This window comes from Cupressus sempervirens, chromosome 3 (genome assembly GCF_028749045.1).
Source record: "Cupressus sempervirens isolate cs-2001-9-10 chromosome 3, ASM2874904v1, whole genome shotgun sequence".
In the NCBI taxonomy this organism is placed as follows: Eukaryota; Viridiplantae; Streptophyta; class Pinopsida; order Cupressales; family Cupressaceae; genus Cupressus; species Cupressus sempervirens.
This window is the reverse complement of record NC_143120.1, coordinates 892,815,313-892,832,086: the sequence shown is the minus strand read 5'-3', so window position 1 is coordinate 892,832,086 and position 16,774 is coordinate 892,815,313. Positions and strand designations below refer to the sequence as shown.

Genomic DNA, 16,774 nt, shown 5'->3' with positions numbered 1-16,774 from the left:
TCCGCACTTTTTTGGAGGAATTTCTTCCTCCGAAAAGTGTAACCCACTATTGTGGGTTCACCCAAGTGGTGTCATTGAATGATTGAACCTTCTCATATAACATATATTTCTATTTCTATTTTTTCTCTGTATGTTTTTTTTTATTGAGATCAATATAAAGAACAAGAATTTTGATGGTACCGGAAATGAAGACAGTTATGAGCAGCAGAAGCAACACAGACACACTTAACGCCTTTCCCATCATCTCTACAACTTAAAATCTCCAAATGTCAAACATGAATGCCTCTCAAACATGAAGATTATTTTGTGGAATGTCAGAGGCATTAATGCCTCCGACAAGAGACAAAGAATCAAGCAACAGCTTGATTCTTCGAAGGCAGATATTATTATATTACAAGAAACCAAGTTATCGCAGGGAAATTAAGAAAAATCAATCATGACTTGGAAGGGTTGGTGCTATGTTCATGTGCAGGGAATGGGTGCTTCAGGGGGTCTTGGCATCTTGTGGAATCCTAAGACAGTGCAAGTCTAGTTGATTCAACAGCAAGCAAATTGGCAATTGATAAAAGTCCAACATTTCCAACTTTCTTTTCATCTTTTTAATGTGTATGGTCCCTCTGCTACAAATGATAAGAGAAGGCCATGGGAAACTTTAATAGGTGTTATTCAGAGTATCCAGGTCCTAAATGTTATCATGGGTGGTGATTTTAATGCTATTCTCAATGCGGATGAAAAATTGGAGGTATTTGCCCTCCAACTAGGACCGTTCAAGACTTCTCTTCTTTCCTTTTGGATAATGATTTCTTAGATGTGATTCCTGATTCATGTGGTTATACTTGGACTAATAAGCAGATGGGTTTCCATCAGATAGCTGAGAGGCTTGACAGATTTTTGATATCTCAGTTATGGAGAATTCAAAATTATAGTATTTCTTCAGCTATTTTGTCCTTCCCAGGTTCTGACCACTTCCCAATTGAGTTTTTAATAAATCTTCCTTCTTTGGCTTATCACAATCATAGGCCATCTTTCAAGTTTGAATGAATGTGGTTTAGACATCCCCAATTTCATCTTTTATTGAGGGAGTGGTGGTTAAATGCTCCACGTGTTAAGGGCACCAAGATGTATCAGTTTTGGTCAAAACTCAAACATATGAAGACTCAGATAAAAAAATGGAATAAATTTGTTTTCAAAAATGTTTTCTTTGAGAAAGAGGTGGTCAAGCAAAAACTTTATCAGATTAACAATCATGTCATTCATCATGGTTTGGATAGTGATACCTTTTTACGACAAAAACATCTACAAGAAGAGTGGGAGGAACTTTGTTCATGAGAAGAGGCTTATTGGAGACAAAAATCATAAGAGCTTTGGCTACAAGAGGGAGAAAAAAATACCAAATTTTTTCATGCTACTACAAAATAGAAGCAGGCTTCCAGAACTATATTCTTTATCAAAGATTCAGATTTAGGCAATTTTATTCTTACTTTTGAAGGTATTCAGCAGGAAGGTGTAAAATTTTTTAAAAATTTATTAGATCCTCAGGAGGTTGATGTTCCCTCACATCAACAAGAAGAAGAGTTATTGAACAATATCCCAATTCTAGTTATAGCTCAGGATAATTGCATGTTGATGGCCCCATTCACTATGGAAAAACTCCATATAGTTGTGTTTTCCATCTCTCCGGATAAATCCCCAGGGCCTGATGGGTTCTTAGCCCTTTTTTTTCAAAGATGTAGGGATTTTATTTGTTGGAACCTCTTGGTAGCACTGGAGGAATCAAGGAAGAGTAAAGCCATGCTTTGTAATTTTAATACCACTAATATTGCCCTTATTCCTAAGGTCAAAGACCCTAAGACGTTTACTGATTTTAGATCCATTTCATTGTGCAACGTGATCTACAAAATCTTTACTAAAGCTATTTACCTCAAATTGAAGAAATTAATTCCTAATCTTATTTCTCCGGAGCAAGCAAGTTTTGTGCCAGGAAGGGAAGCTTTGGAAGGTGCCCTGGTGGCACATGAAGCCCTACATTCCATTAAGACTCGCCGGACTCAAATTTTTGTTATTAAGTTAGATATGATGAAAGCTTATGATAGACTTCATTGGGAATTTTTATTCAAAGTTTTGGACAAGTTTGTTTTCTCTGATGCATGGTGTAAATGGGTAAAAGCATGTATATCTGGAGCATGGTTCTCAATCATTATTAATGGTTCTCCAACAGGTTTTTTCTCTTCCTCACAAGGTATCAGACAAGGTGATCCACTATCTCCGATTCTATTTATCTTGATGGAAGAAGCATTCAGTAGGTCAGTTAAGTCTCAACAGGTGCAAGGAGTATGGAAAGGTGCTCTAATTGCAGGCACTAATGAGTCTATTACACATTCTCTTTTTGCAGATGACACACTACTTTTTGGTTATGCCTCCATTCAAGAAGCGAGATAGATAAAGAGAACCCTCCAAGCTTACACACTAGCCTCAGGTCAAAAAGTTAATCAGCACAAATCAAAAATTTATTTTTTCAACACAAAGTCTGTTTTGGCTTGCAAAATCCAAAATATTTTACAATTTCCAGTGGGTAAACTTCCATCAACATATTTGGGAATTCCTTTTTTTGTGGGAGCAAAAAAAGTTGTCTACTGGAACAACATCATTGAGAGGATAAAACATAGACTTGCAGCTTGGAAAGCGAGATGGCTATCACTATCAGGGAGAATCCTATTAGTCAAAACAGTGTTAACAGCAATTCCAAATTATTTTTTTGCTATCTTGAATGTTCCTGCCTCTGTTATTAGCCAAATTGAGAAACTGATTAGAAGTTTTCTTTGGTCGGATAATATGTATGGGGATAACAAGATTCCCCTAATATCTTTAAAAGAGATGTCTCATTCTAAGTCTAAAGGAGGGGTGGGCTTGCATGAACTTATAAGTAGAAATAAAGCATTTGGAGGCAAACTCGTTTGGTTTATGTATGAGAAACCAGATAGCAAGTTGTGTTCTATTATGCGTAAGAAATATTTGGATATTGATGACCCATTGCATATCTTCACTTTAGAAAATCCTCCAAAGGGGTCAGCAATTTGGAATTTTATGATGGCTTCAAGAGAGGTGGTCTTCAACTACATCACATGGGAAGTACATAGCGGGTTATCTGTTTCTTTCTGGTTAGATTCTTGGTTGGGTTTCCCACTTCTTGTTAACTCTCCCCAAGCTTTGGAGATCATGCATATGGGCATATGCACCGAGTTGTGGTGCCAAAAAGGTGATAAGAAAAATTTATTTTCCTATTTTAAAAAGCGCATATGCACTATAGCGCGTACGTGCTATAGCACGTATGCGCTTTTTAAAAAATAAAAAGTATATATGATGGGCTGCAAACCCCCAGCCTATCATTTTCATCAACATTTTCTTCTACTCCTACAGCGAGCAGCGCGTACGCGAGTTGAAGACTCAACATTTGCACCACCATTTGCCAAAATGCCTCCTCGTCGACGAAATCCAAGACCACAAGTGCACCCATGACGACGCCGTAAGTGATATAAACCTAACTTAGCATTGTTTGATATATTTTTCATATTGTTTTGTAAGTTTATTATATTCTTTTGTAGGGTTTTTACAAATTTCATTTAGATTTGTTTATTTATTTGAATTTCAATTGATTTTTTATCAGGAAATGTTCATAATCAACCAAAAAATCCACAAGAACATCAAAACCCTCAAGAACCCCAAAACCAAAACCCTCCTCAAGAAGAAGAACAAATTCCACAACCCGAACCAATTGCAAGACCTCCACTAGGCACACAAGAAAATATAAGAAATGAAATAGAGAGAGGCAAAACTCAATTAGAAGGAATCATTGCTCGGTTGAAAGAATCCGGACAAACCAATCCAATGAGGGCTCAATTGGCATCATCCCTTGAATCCATTAACACTCAGATAGCCTCAGTTAGTGGTTAGTTAGATATTTGGCGGGCTAAGAGGGATGAAGAAAAAAGATTTTATGCAAATAAATTGTCATATGAAGATGTTAGAAAAAAGGAAATACCAAAAGGTAGTATATGTGCATTATTTAGAAAACCCGGTGAGCAAAATACTATTAGAGAGGGTACTAAACAATTCCCCATCCATTGGTGCATACATGATGCTATTAGAAATAATTTTTGGGATAGATGGTGGATGGTTTTTGATGCCCCTCCTTGCAACAATCACGAGGTCCCCATGTATTTTTTGAAGAAATTATATTGTGAGTTTGTCCTTGGGGAGATCCCCAATTATTTTGATATGTTAGACTCCCAGGGTAGAGGTGGAGGGTCATCATTTGAGAGGCCCAGAGCACGTCATGACCCTAATGTAGTTAGGGCACACATGGTCCATCCACAACGTGAGCATGTGATTATTCCTTCAGTTGTGAAGGAACATGTAGAGGCCAGCACTCTAGGGACCATTAATGCTTTGACACATACCCTCATCCATTCCACGAGCCCATTAGTTGAGGGGAGCCTTCTATATGTCGTGGTCACATGTGCACTTCATGCGGATCCCTATGCACATTTGGCACTCATGTAGAAGATGGTGCAGATGATGGGCTTGTCACCGATCAGTTCCTAAACGAGACATTTGGCATTGACACACAGGTAAATTACTAATTTGATCACATTTCATACATATAGTGAATGATTAATTAATTAGGATTTATTGACATTGTTCAAAATTTAGGGTCAAAGTGTTCCTAGGCCTAGCAGCGATCCTCTAGACCCATTTTTTGTCCCTTCAACGAGTCCTAAGGTATGTATCAATTTAATCATTTTAATTAATACATATATTTATTACGTAATCATATTAAGGATTGACCAAAAAAATATGCATGTGCATCAGTTCTCCACAGGACCCTCAACCTTTACCATAGACGCAGAGCAGAGACATCATATGAGCTTCACATAGGTACAGTTGTTTCATGTTAATTTAATTCATTTGATTATATTTATTCCATATTTCATGTTAGATATAACATGTATTGTATGACATGCAGCTCATGATGTCGAACACACCTCCTCATCTGCGACAGTTTGTTGATAGTGGAGTGGCCGCAGCTGTGGCTAGCTCACAGCCACTGACGGAGGTATGAAAGAATTTTCTTCATTTTAGTTGTTGTTTATAATAGTTAATCTCAAAATTTATAATGTTATTTATAAGTGATTATATTTATTGAATTGTTGTAGGGTCTTGTCATGCCTGATCATCCACGAGCATTTGAGGTGGACTTACAGAGTGACTATTTGTTGGCGGTAAGAAAATAATTGATTTTGTGAGTACATATATTTGATTTCAATGTATAATAAATATTGATTCATATCTACTTTATTTGTATCAGTTGGACCTGGAGAAGAGCCTCAACAAGAGGTCAAGTGAGCGTGTCAGGAGGGCCCCATCATGTCCACTGTCTCCCTCCACATGACGATAGAGGACGTCGAGAGACTTGTTTCCTTCCCCTCGTGGGAAGGAAAAGATGTAGTTGAGATATTTGATACATATATATATATAGAGAGACTTGTTTCCTTCCCCATGTATATATATAGGCATCTGAGAGACATATTCGATACACATTTGATGTACATATGACATTCTATATTTGATGTATAACATATTTGATGTATGACATAATTGGTTAATATATGATATGTTTGTTCATATACGAAATTATTGGTTATCATAATATATTATGTGTTTGTTAATGTATATGACATTATTGGTTATCATTTTATATTATATGTTTGTTCATGTATGACGTTAAATTATATATGTTCGTGTATGACATTAAATTAGATATGTGCATGTATGAAATTAAATTCAATTGCTAGAGAGTTTCCATTATGTCTACCAACTAGTAGATGTTCTTTTTTGCTTTATTAGTATTTCTCAAAAACTACAAAGAAGTTGTTTCTGGTGAATAGTTGTAAACAATTGTGATCATCGACTTCATATACTCATGGCTTTGGCTGCGAACACTTGTAACTTTGGCTATAAGCATCCATGGCTTTGGCTATGTGCACTAGTGGCTTTGGCTGTGAGCATTTATGGCTTTGGTTGTAGGCACAATATAGCCTTGGCTGTAGGTTGTCTTTCTTGTTGCATGTCGAAGTTACCTTCAAGAATATCATTAGTCTAAGATCATTACAATTAAAATACTATGACATAATACCTTGGAAATAATAGTCTTTAACCCATTACTTTATTTGTTAAAACATCATGTAGTATCTACTGTAGTCCTTCTACTCAAATATGTTTTCAAAAATACTTAATATGGCAAAGAAATGTCTATGGAAAGCTTGTCAAATAGGATATTGAAGAACTAAATGTGGATAGTCATTAGTACCCATCAATAAGAACACGGACATCTTTCTCAAGCAAGCCATATGACATTAGCAAGTAATTTATAAATTTCCTTTGCAAATAACTAGAAGATGCTATGAATCTTAATACAGAGTTAATCACGAACTCATTATTCCATCCAAGAAGCATATATCACCCTAAGCCAATTAACCGACAGGATAAAAATTAATTCAATTTCAACAAAATTTTGAGTATAACAAGCATCTTAGGGATTCTTACAAGAATTAACACGATGTTCACAAGAGCATTACAAGTTCTTGTAATGCTATTTCACATATTGTAATCATATTCAGTTTTGAATGGCCATTTGTGTTACAAGCATAAATGTTCTTTAAGGTCTTTTAATTCTAGACATGAATTTTATTATGAAGCTTTTTTATGACAACCCACTCAATGCATATATTGTTGTTCCACATTATGCTAATTTGACTTTCATTGGTTGATTTGGGTCTAGACATGACGTTATTCACTACCTTTTTAATATATTATTTTTTTGTAGTGAGGTTCTGGCTTGAATGAATGTATTAATCATTGAAGTTGTGAACCTTGGTCAAGATCCTTACAAATATATTTTCAAATTGGACCTCAAATAGTTTTCTCAGTCACCCCCTGTACACAGATACTGAAATTTTAGTTAATTACAAAATTAATACTGAATTAACACAAGTTTAATTGAGAAGTATTATGTACCTCAATAGGCTAGATTATTATTGACCGGGAAGCTTTATCTTAGAGCAGTTGGTTTCCTAAATCTTTAGCGCAATGACAATCTTATGGAATGTGGAATTAGGTCTGCTAGCTAAGGAACGTTCTTTAAAAGGTAGAGGAAACTCAAGACTCACATGTTTCCAATCAATATAAATGTTTAAATCGCTTCTCTAATTTTTTCTATTTATGATCTTCTTAAAACTTAACTTTCTAAATGCATTGATGGGGAAATAAAGATCTTCTAGGAACTAAAGGCTAATCATGTTTAATACTTACAATTCTCTATTTTTATCTAATAATTTAAAAAAGATTGTACAAGTGTTTTCAAAGAGCAACACTTGTCACTAACATCATAAGAAGGAATATCCAAGGAGTCTTACCACTAATCCCCCATCACCAAATTCAAGAGAAAACAAAATTCCACTACTAAAGAGATAGTAACAATGATCATCCCTAGTCTCTCCCTTATCACAAAATGATTACCATCAAAATTTGCATTTCCAATTGTATCATGTGTGTTGAACCAATAGTAACATTTTCACTCTCTTACCTAATGTCTCCCATTTCTGAAACTCCTGGGGAAGGGCAAGGCCATCTTCTCAGTACTTCAAAATACAACGAGTTCCATTTTTTCACATATTGATAATCGTTGACTTAAAGTATAGTCGAAGTACTGACAGCCCATAGATATGCCCCGTCAAAGATCGCAGCCCTGTGGCATTTAGTGACCCTTAGGGACATTCTGGTTCAGCGTGCCTGAGAACGTTCGAGCACTGAAGGGGATAGGAAGAGGTTGGGGATAGGGTTTACCCAGCCACCTGGAGCTAATGGAGCAAACAGTTTGATCCCACGACGAAAGATGAGAGAGATTTGGCAGTTGGCAACTTTGTACTGGCCAACGCTACAAGTTTCAGCATCACCCAAGATGGCATTGTAGAATAAAAATAGAATGTGATCTCCAAAAAGAAAGAGAGGTTATTGTAGGTCTCTGCAACACAGTCCTGTAGGAATTGGAATCTCATCCATATCTCGCACGAGCTTCGAGATATGCCCCGTCAAAGATCGCAGCCCTGTGGCATTTAGTGACCCTTAGGGACATTTTGGTTCGGCGTGCCTGAGAATGCTTGAGCACTGAAGGGGACAAGAAAAGGTTGGGGATAGGGTTTACCCGGCCACCTGGAGCTAATGGAGCAGACAGTTTGATCCCACGACGAAAGATGAGAGAGATTTGGCAGTTGGCAACTTTGTACTGGCCAACACTACAAGTTTCAGCATCACCCGAGATGGCATTGTAGAATGAAAACGAAATGTGATCTCCAAAAAGTGAGAGAGGTTATTGTAGGTCTTTGTAACATAGTCCTGTAGGAATTAGAATCTCATCCATATCTCGCACGAGCTCTGAGATATTCTCTGTCAAAGATCGCAGCCCTGTGGCATTTAGTGACCCTTAGGGACATTCTAGTTCGGCGTGCCTGAGAACGTTCAAGCACTGAAGGGGACAAGACAAGGTTGGGGATAGGGTTTACCCAGCCACCCAAAGCTAATGGAGCAGACATTTTGATCCCACGACGAAAGATGAGAGAGATTTGGCAGTTGGCAACTTTGTACTGGCCAACACTACAAGTTTCAGCATCACCCGAGATGGCATTATAGAATGAAAATGGAATGTGATCTCCAAAAAGTGAGAGAAGTTATTGTAGGTCTCCGCAACACGGTCCTATAGGAACTAGAATTGCATCCATACCTTGCACGAGCTCTGATATATGCCCCGTCAAAGATCGCAGCCCTATGGCATTTAGTGACCCTTCGGGACATTCCAGATTGGCGTGCCTGAGAACGTTCAAGCACTGAAGGGGATAGGACAAGGTTGGGGATAGGGTTTACCCGGCCACCTAGAGCTAATGGAGCAGACAGTTCGATCCCACGACGAAAGGTGAGAGAGATTTGGTAGTTGGCAACTTTGCACTGGCCCACACTGCAAGTTTCAGCATCACCCGAGATGGCATTGTAAAACAAAAATGGAGTGTGATCTCGAAAAAGTGAGAGAGGTTATTGTAGGTCTCTGCAAAACGGTCCTAGAGGAACTAGAATCACATCCATACCTCGCACGAGCTCCAAGATATGCCCCATCAAAGATCGCAGCCCTATGGCATTTAGTGACCCTTGGGGACATTCTGGATTGGTGTGCCTGAGAACGTTTGAGCATTGAAGGGGATAGGACAAGGTTGGGGATAGGTTTTACCTGACCACACGGAGCTAACGGAGTAGACAGTTCAATCCCACGAGGAAAGGTGAGAGAGATTTGGCAGTTGGCAACTTTGAACTAGCTGACATTCCAAGTTTCAGCATCACCCGAGATGGCATCGTAAAATGAAAACAGAGTGTGATCTCCAAAAAGTGAGAGAGGTTATTGTAGGTCTCCAAAAAGAGTGTTTAAAAATGCAAAAACAGCAGGGGGTCCTTTGTATGGTTTGGGAGTTTGACCATTAAAACTAGAAATTGTCCTAGTAGTAAGTGCTGGTAACAGTTTTGAAATTTGATTGTTGAGTGTTGAGAAACCTCAAGTTTGGGATTTTTCTTGTTGGTTTGAGTCTATAATAACCATTTCCATCTGAAAATTTGAGTGTTGAAACCATTTAAGAAGTATTTGCATAGTTTTCCCTAAAATTTGAGTGCATAAAAAGGGGTATGTGATTGCTCCCAAGGTGGATTTAGTGTTTTCTCCAAACAAGAGTTGCATTTTATGTTTGAATTCATATAATATAACCAAATTGAAGGTGTTTGAACCATTTTGGGGTTCTAGAGACGTTGCAAAGTAAGAGTTCTAGAAAGCCCTAGGGTAAAGGGGCTAGAAAGGAGGGTTTTGTAAAAACCATTGTAAAGTTGATCATGAGACCAAAAAAATAGAATAATCCTTGCATTTGAGTCATGTCTTAAGACTTTTTTGGGTCATGGGAGTTCCAAAAGTCAAGGGATTGTGAGTTGCTTTGTAAATGGTCTCAAACTAGGCTTAGTTGGCAGACTGAAATAGCCAGTTTTGAGTGATATTTTACAAAACAAGTGTAGTTGGTTTTGGAGTATATTTTAGAGTGAGGAAAAGGGTATTTTAATCACCCAATAGTTTAGGAAGTTCTGTGGAAAATTTTGGAGAAAACAACAAATTAGTGACTGGCAAGGGCTAGTTGAACAAGCCTAGAAGAGGCAAAATTGAGAAAGTGTAAGAGATGCTGAGAGTGTGCAAGGAGTTGGAACATGTTAGATGAGATTTTTTGAGATGATCCAAGGTGTTGAGGCCATGATATGATGCCAAGGACGAGTTTTGGTACTTGCATAGGGTGTTCCAACCAAGCTACAAATGCATAGTATAGGACCTTGTAAGGTACTTGCAAATTATGGTTCTAATGCCGACAAAATAGAACTCCCACCAAACTTGTAAATTTACCTTATCTTTAATGTCAAGGACTAAGTTCAATATAAAGGGCCTACATTCATAGAAGGACAAACAAAATCAAAGGTTGAAGAAGTCACTGTCCCATTATAATCTCAGCCAAAAGCTGAAAAGGTTATGGAGATATTATATAAATAGTTCATCATAGAGATATTATATAATTAATTTATATTAAATAATAGAAATAATCATAACAAATAGATAGAAATAAATAATAATAATTTTATACAAAAAGTTTTAATTTATTTTAAATAATTAAATAATAGAAACATCGTAGAATTAATAATTCAGTATAATCATAACAAATAGACACTAAACAATCCCAAATTCAAACATACGAAGGTCCAACTAGAATAATGACTTTAAATAACCAAATACCAAAGCCAAACAAAGGAAATGGGACTTTTACCTTAAATGAATAAATTACATGAAGAAGGGTGGCTGGCTGTTTGGAAATCTACTTATTTTTCTTCTCTCCCTCTTGTCATCCAAGAGAACATGCAATGAAAGAAAAATATCGTCACAATAAGAAAATATGAAAAATATTGTTCTAGCTTTAAAAAAATTGGAGACATCAAAACATAAAATCTAGATTCTAAACAAATCAAAACATAAAATCTATGATTTAAACTAAATCTCATCACTTACGCATCATAACAATACGGTCCACCTTAGTCATGTGGACAGTCTTGAGGAAGAGGTTGCAACAATGTATTTGGATCCAGTTGATCACTCTTTCTCTCTCTCCCTCTCTCTATATTCAATCTAATGAGCCAACTGGATCTGCTCGACATTTTAATGTCTCAAGTATTGCCTCGTGGTCTGACTCGCGAACTCTCCAAAGATTCTTATTATGTGGTTTTCCACCATATTTTATCAAGTTTACATTTGATGCCACAACAAGATTTGAATAATGAAGAATCTTCCTCTCTATTTGCCAATCCTCGAATAACCACAAGTTAGGGTTCTTCATAGAATATCGTCTAAGCCATGTGCCGGTTACAACCACTGCACCGACATGGTACTCTAAACCTTCACCATCTATAACCGAGTGATCCAATTTTTGTTTGGCTTGAACACAATGACACAAATAATAATATGTCCCTTCTTCATTGTCTTCAGGTGCAATAACAGCAAAAACATGGCCTGCAGTGACAAATGTACAAAATGCGGTCATTAATTCAGAAAATACTTGCGTAAAAGTTATAAAGTTACATATTGAAATTACAAAGATATATAAATATATATATATTACCAGGTTGCACTAGATCAGACAAGCAGTCAAAGTCAATAGACGATTCCATCTGTACCATTTCCAGTGCTTGTGGGGGACGATAGGTGTCAATTGGGTCCAAAACCCGTATACCTCAGTTGTGCGTGTGTGATTTATCTTCACATAAAAAGGTTTACCCATCTCAAAAAATCTTTGACTTATTCGAATTTGAGGATACATACCAATAAATTTTGCAAAAAATTGTGTCTGAGTTGTGTCCAAAAAATGTTTCACATGTGGCTCGCGATTTTGGCTACCAATCCTCCTTCTTACAACATCTCTTTGATTAGGGGAAACACGTGTGTTATTTTTCCAAAAATCTTTGATCAATGATTTCAAGGCTTCACTAAGTTTTTTATCCTTTCGCGGTAGTCTACCACTAAATTTCCATAACTCATTTTTTGTTGGATCTTCCAATCTCTCACGCCTTAGCATGGCTCTCCTTAGAGTACCTCTACCAATTTTTAATATTTTGCTTGTCTTTCTCATGAGTCGAGCTTTCTTCATTTGGCTACTTACTATTGTCGATGTAAGTACTCGTCTTGCGATATTACTATCTTTGGTGCGTGATTTAGAACCCACTTTGTCATAAGCATTCATTAGATTCTTTACAATGTTTTTTTTCATTTGAATCATCCATAGTTCTTAGCCCAAGAATCTTCATGATAGGCCTAAATTTTAAATTCCTCATCATTTCAACAAATAACTAGCATTGACCTGTAATATTTAATTCATCAAAAAATAATCTCCACATACGATTAACTTTTCTTTGACAAGTACGCTTGCTAATCTTGTCAGGCATTGATTTCAAAATGTTACTATCAATATCAATCAAATATTTTGGTCTTCTAAAACGAATTCTAGAAGGTGTTATAATCTCTTCAATTCTCTCAACATTTTGAACATTAACATAAGGTTGAGTGTATTGCGTACCTTGAACCAAAGATGATGTGCCTTGGCAATAAGATGCAAAAGATGGAATATCACCTATTTGATGTGTTGATGTTGTGCCTTCAACATGACATGATGGAGTGTGTATATCATCGGATCTACAAATCGGTGTCTCTTCAACATGAGAGGATGATATGACTTCAACATTGGAAGATGGTGTAGCGGATGATATGACTCCAACATTAGAAGATGGTGTAGCTTCACAATTCAATTGTCTTCTTGAGCATAACAGTCTCATTCGTTCTCTTTGTCTTTCCAATTCTTCCTATTTGTTTCTTGGTACAGGTGGTTCTTGATCCTCTTCAAAAGTCAATTCTTCATTATTGCTTTGCAATTTTCTTTGCTCACGTAGTAATTTCATTTTATCTCTTTTAATTTCCAAATCTCTCTCCCTATCTTCATTTGTTTGATTTTTTGGTTTCTTCCTTGGCATGGTGATGATTTCTACATGTCAAATTATTCAAACATTTGAATTACTTAAAATGTGTAAATTACAAATTATTCAAATACATATAAAAATTATAATTATTTGAATGAATACACAATATATATATATATATATATAATGACTTGTCAAATTTCTAACCATTTCGAAATAACATTTCATTGAAACATACAAATTTCAATGAATTCACTATATATTAAACAACATGTCAAATTATAATCAAATTTGTATCTATATATCAACAAACAATATTTAAAATAGATTGCACTAACCTTTTCTATACAAGGAATATTCAAAAAGTCTTCAAATCGTGTATCTAATGATTGAATTTGGTGTTTGCTAGCTTCCAAAAGTGTTTTCCACCTTGAAATAGTGTTTGTTAGCTTGAAATAGTGTTTGCCACCTTGAAAGAGTGTTTGTTGTGTTGAAACCCACGATTTCTGTCGGGATAACAAAGTGCAGAATAGAACAAAAGTAGAGAATGAATGAAACGGGCCCCAAAGTTTCTTTTTGACTGTTTTTAGGTGATTTCACATAGCGCTATAGTGCGTACGCACTATATGAGAACACATCACTCTCCACCCTCCCTACTCTCTCTCTCTCTCCCTACTCTCTCTCTCTCTTCCTACTCTCTCTCCCCTCTCCCATCCCCTACACTCTCTCTCTCTCCCCTCTCCCATCCTTTACTCTCTCTCGCTCTCCCTCTCCCACCACCTACTCTCTCTATCTCTCTCACCCTCTCTCCTCTCCCATCCCCTACTCTTTAGATCTCTCACACACACTCCCATCCTCCCTCTCCCACTTCTTACTCTCTCTCTCTCTGCCACCTCCTACTCTCTCTCACACTCTCTCCCATCCCCTACTCTCTCTTACACACACTCCCATCCGCCCCTCTCTCCCATCTGCTACTCTCTCTCTCTCTTGAGCTACTCTCTCTCTCCCCTCTCCCATCCCCTAAACTCTCTCTTTTGCAGATACACACTCTCATCCCCCTCTCTCTCTCCCCTCTCCCATCCCTTACTCTCTATATCGCTCACACGCACTCCCATCTCTCTCTCTCCTCCTCTCCCACTCCCTCTCCCACCACCTACTATCTCTCTCTCTCTCTCAAGTTCTCTCTCTCCCTCTCTACTCTCTCTCTCTCTCTCCCATCCCCTACTCTTTCTCTCTCTCTCCAATCCCCAACTCTCTCTCACACTCTCTCCCATCCCCTACTCTCTCTGACACTCTCTCTCATCCTTTCACTCTGTCTCTCTCATCTCGTACTCTCTCTCTCTCTACCACCTCCTATTCTCTCTCACACTCTTTCCCATCCTTTCACTCTGTCTCTCCCATCTTGTACTCTCTCTTTTCCACCCCCTACTCTCTCTCACACTCTCACACTCTCTCTTATCCCCTACTCTCTCTCTTTCACAGACACACACACACACTCACACTCCCATCCCCCCTCTCTCTTCTCTCCCATCCCCTACTCTCTAGATTTGTCACACGCACTCCCATCCCTCTCTCTCCTCCTCTCCCACTCCCTCTCCCAGGTCACCTACTATTTCTCTCTCTCAAGTTCTCTCTCTCCCTCTCTACTCTCTCTCCCATCCCCTACTCTTACTCTCTCACACTCTCTCCCATCCCCTACTCTCTCTCACACTCTCTCCCATCCTTTCACTCTGTCTCTCCCATCCCATACTCTCTCTCTCTCTGTCGCCCCCTACTCTCTCTCTCAGTCTCTCCCATCCTTTCACTCTATCTCTCCCATCCTTTCACTCTGTCTCTCCCATCCCGTACTCTCTCTCTGCCACCCCCTACTCTCTCTCACACTCTCACACTCTCTCCCATCCCCTACTCTCTCTCTTTCACATACACACACTCTCTTATCCCCCCACTCTCTTCTCTCCCATCCCCTACTCTCTACATCTGTCACACACACTCCCATCCCCCCTATCTCTCTCCCTCTCCCTCTCCTACCGCCTACTAGATCTCTCTCTCTCTCAAGTTCTCTCTCTCCCTCTCTACTCTCTCTCTCTCCCATCCCATCCCTTACTCTCTCTCTCTCTCCCATCCTCTACTCTCTCTCACACTCCCATCCCCTAATCTCACTCTCTCTCTCCCATCCTGTACGAGCTCTCTCTGCCACCACCTACTCTCTCTCTCACTCTCACACTCTCTCCCATCCCCTACTTTGTCTCTCTTACACATATTCCCATTCCCCCTCTCTCTCTCTCCCTCTCCCACTCCCTCTCCCACTACCTACTTTCTCTCCCCCATCCCCTACTCTCTCTCTCCCCTCTCCCATCCCCTACTCTCTCTCTTTCATAGACACACACTCCCATCCCCCCCTCTCTCTCTCCTCTCCCATCCCCTACTCTCTATCATTTGTCACACACACTCCCATCCCCCCTCTCTCTCCCTCTCCCACTCCCTCTTGCACCACCTACTATCTCTCTCTCTCAAGTACTCTCCCTCTTTACTTTCTCTTTCCCATCCCCTACTCTCACTCTCTCTCTTCCATCCCCTACTCTCTCTCACACTCTCTCCCATACCCTACTCTCTCTCTCTCTCTCTCTCTCTCTCTCTCTCTCTCTCTCTCTCTCTCTCTCTCTCTCTCTCTCTCTATCTCTCACCCCCATCCTGTACAAGCTCTCTCTACCACCCCCTACTCTCTCTCAAACTCTCACACTCTCTCCCATCCCCTACTCTATCTCTCTTATACACATTCCCATTCCCCCCGTCTCTCTCTCTCTCACACACTCCCTCTCCCACTACCTACTCTCTCCCATCCCCAACTTTATCTCTCTTACATACTTCCATTCCCCCTCTCTCTCTCCCTCCCACTCCCTCTCCCATCGCCTACTATCTCTCTCTCTCTCTCTCTCTCTCTCTCTCTCTCTCTCTCTCTCTCTCCCTCTCTCTCCCATCCCCTACTCTCACTCTCTCTCTTTGCCACCCCTACTCTCTCTCACACTCTCACACTCTCTCCCATCCCCTACTTTCTCTCTTACACACACTTCCATCCCCCCTCTCTCTCCCTCTCCCACTCCCTCTGCCATTGCCTAATCTCTTTCTCTTCCATCCACCCTCTCTCTCCCTCTCCCACTCCCTCTGCCATTGCCTACTCTCTTTCTATCCCATCCCCTACTCTCTCTATCTCTCTCTCCCCTCTCTCATTCCCTACTCTCTCTCTTTCACACACACCCATCCCCCCTCTCTCCTCTCCCATCCTCTACTTTTTCTCTCACTCACTCTCCCTCTCCCACTGCCTACTCTCACTCTCTCTCACTCTCTCTCTCTCTCTCTCCCTCTCTACTCTCTCTCTGCTACCCCTTACCCTCTCTCACATTTTCACACTCTCTCTCTTTCTCTCTTACACACATTTCCATCCCCCCTCTCTCTCTCCCTCTCCCACTCCCTCTCCCATCGCCTACTCTTTCTTCCATCCCCTACTCTCTCTTCCATCCCCTACTCTCTCTCAAGCTACTCTATCTTCCCCCTCTCCCATTCCCTACTCTCTCTCTTTCACACACATGCACTCCCATCCTCCTCTCTCTCACTCTTCCTCTCCCACTCCATC

General features: G+C 39.3%; 1 long non-coding RNA gene across 1 annotated transcript; it reads right to left on the bottom strand.

The window, feature by feature from the left end:
• Positions 1–2,700: 2,700 nt before the first annotated feature.
• LOC149569673 (uncharacterized) lies at positions 2,701–11,899 on the bottom strand. Its single transcript, XR_016361451.1, has 3 exons — positions 11,796–11,899; positions 11,547–11,686; positions 2,701–2,712 (listed from the first exon to the last, which is right to left on the bottom strand). It is a non-coding gene; the product is annotated as an uncharacterized LOC149569673 (long non-coding RNA).
• Positions 11,900–16,774: the final 4,875 nt, after the last annotated feature.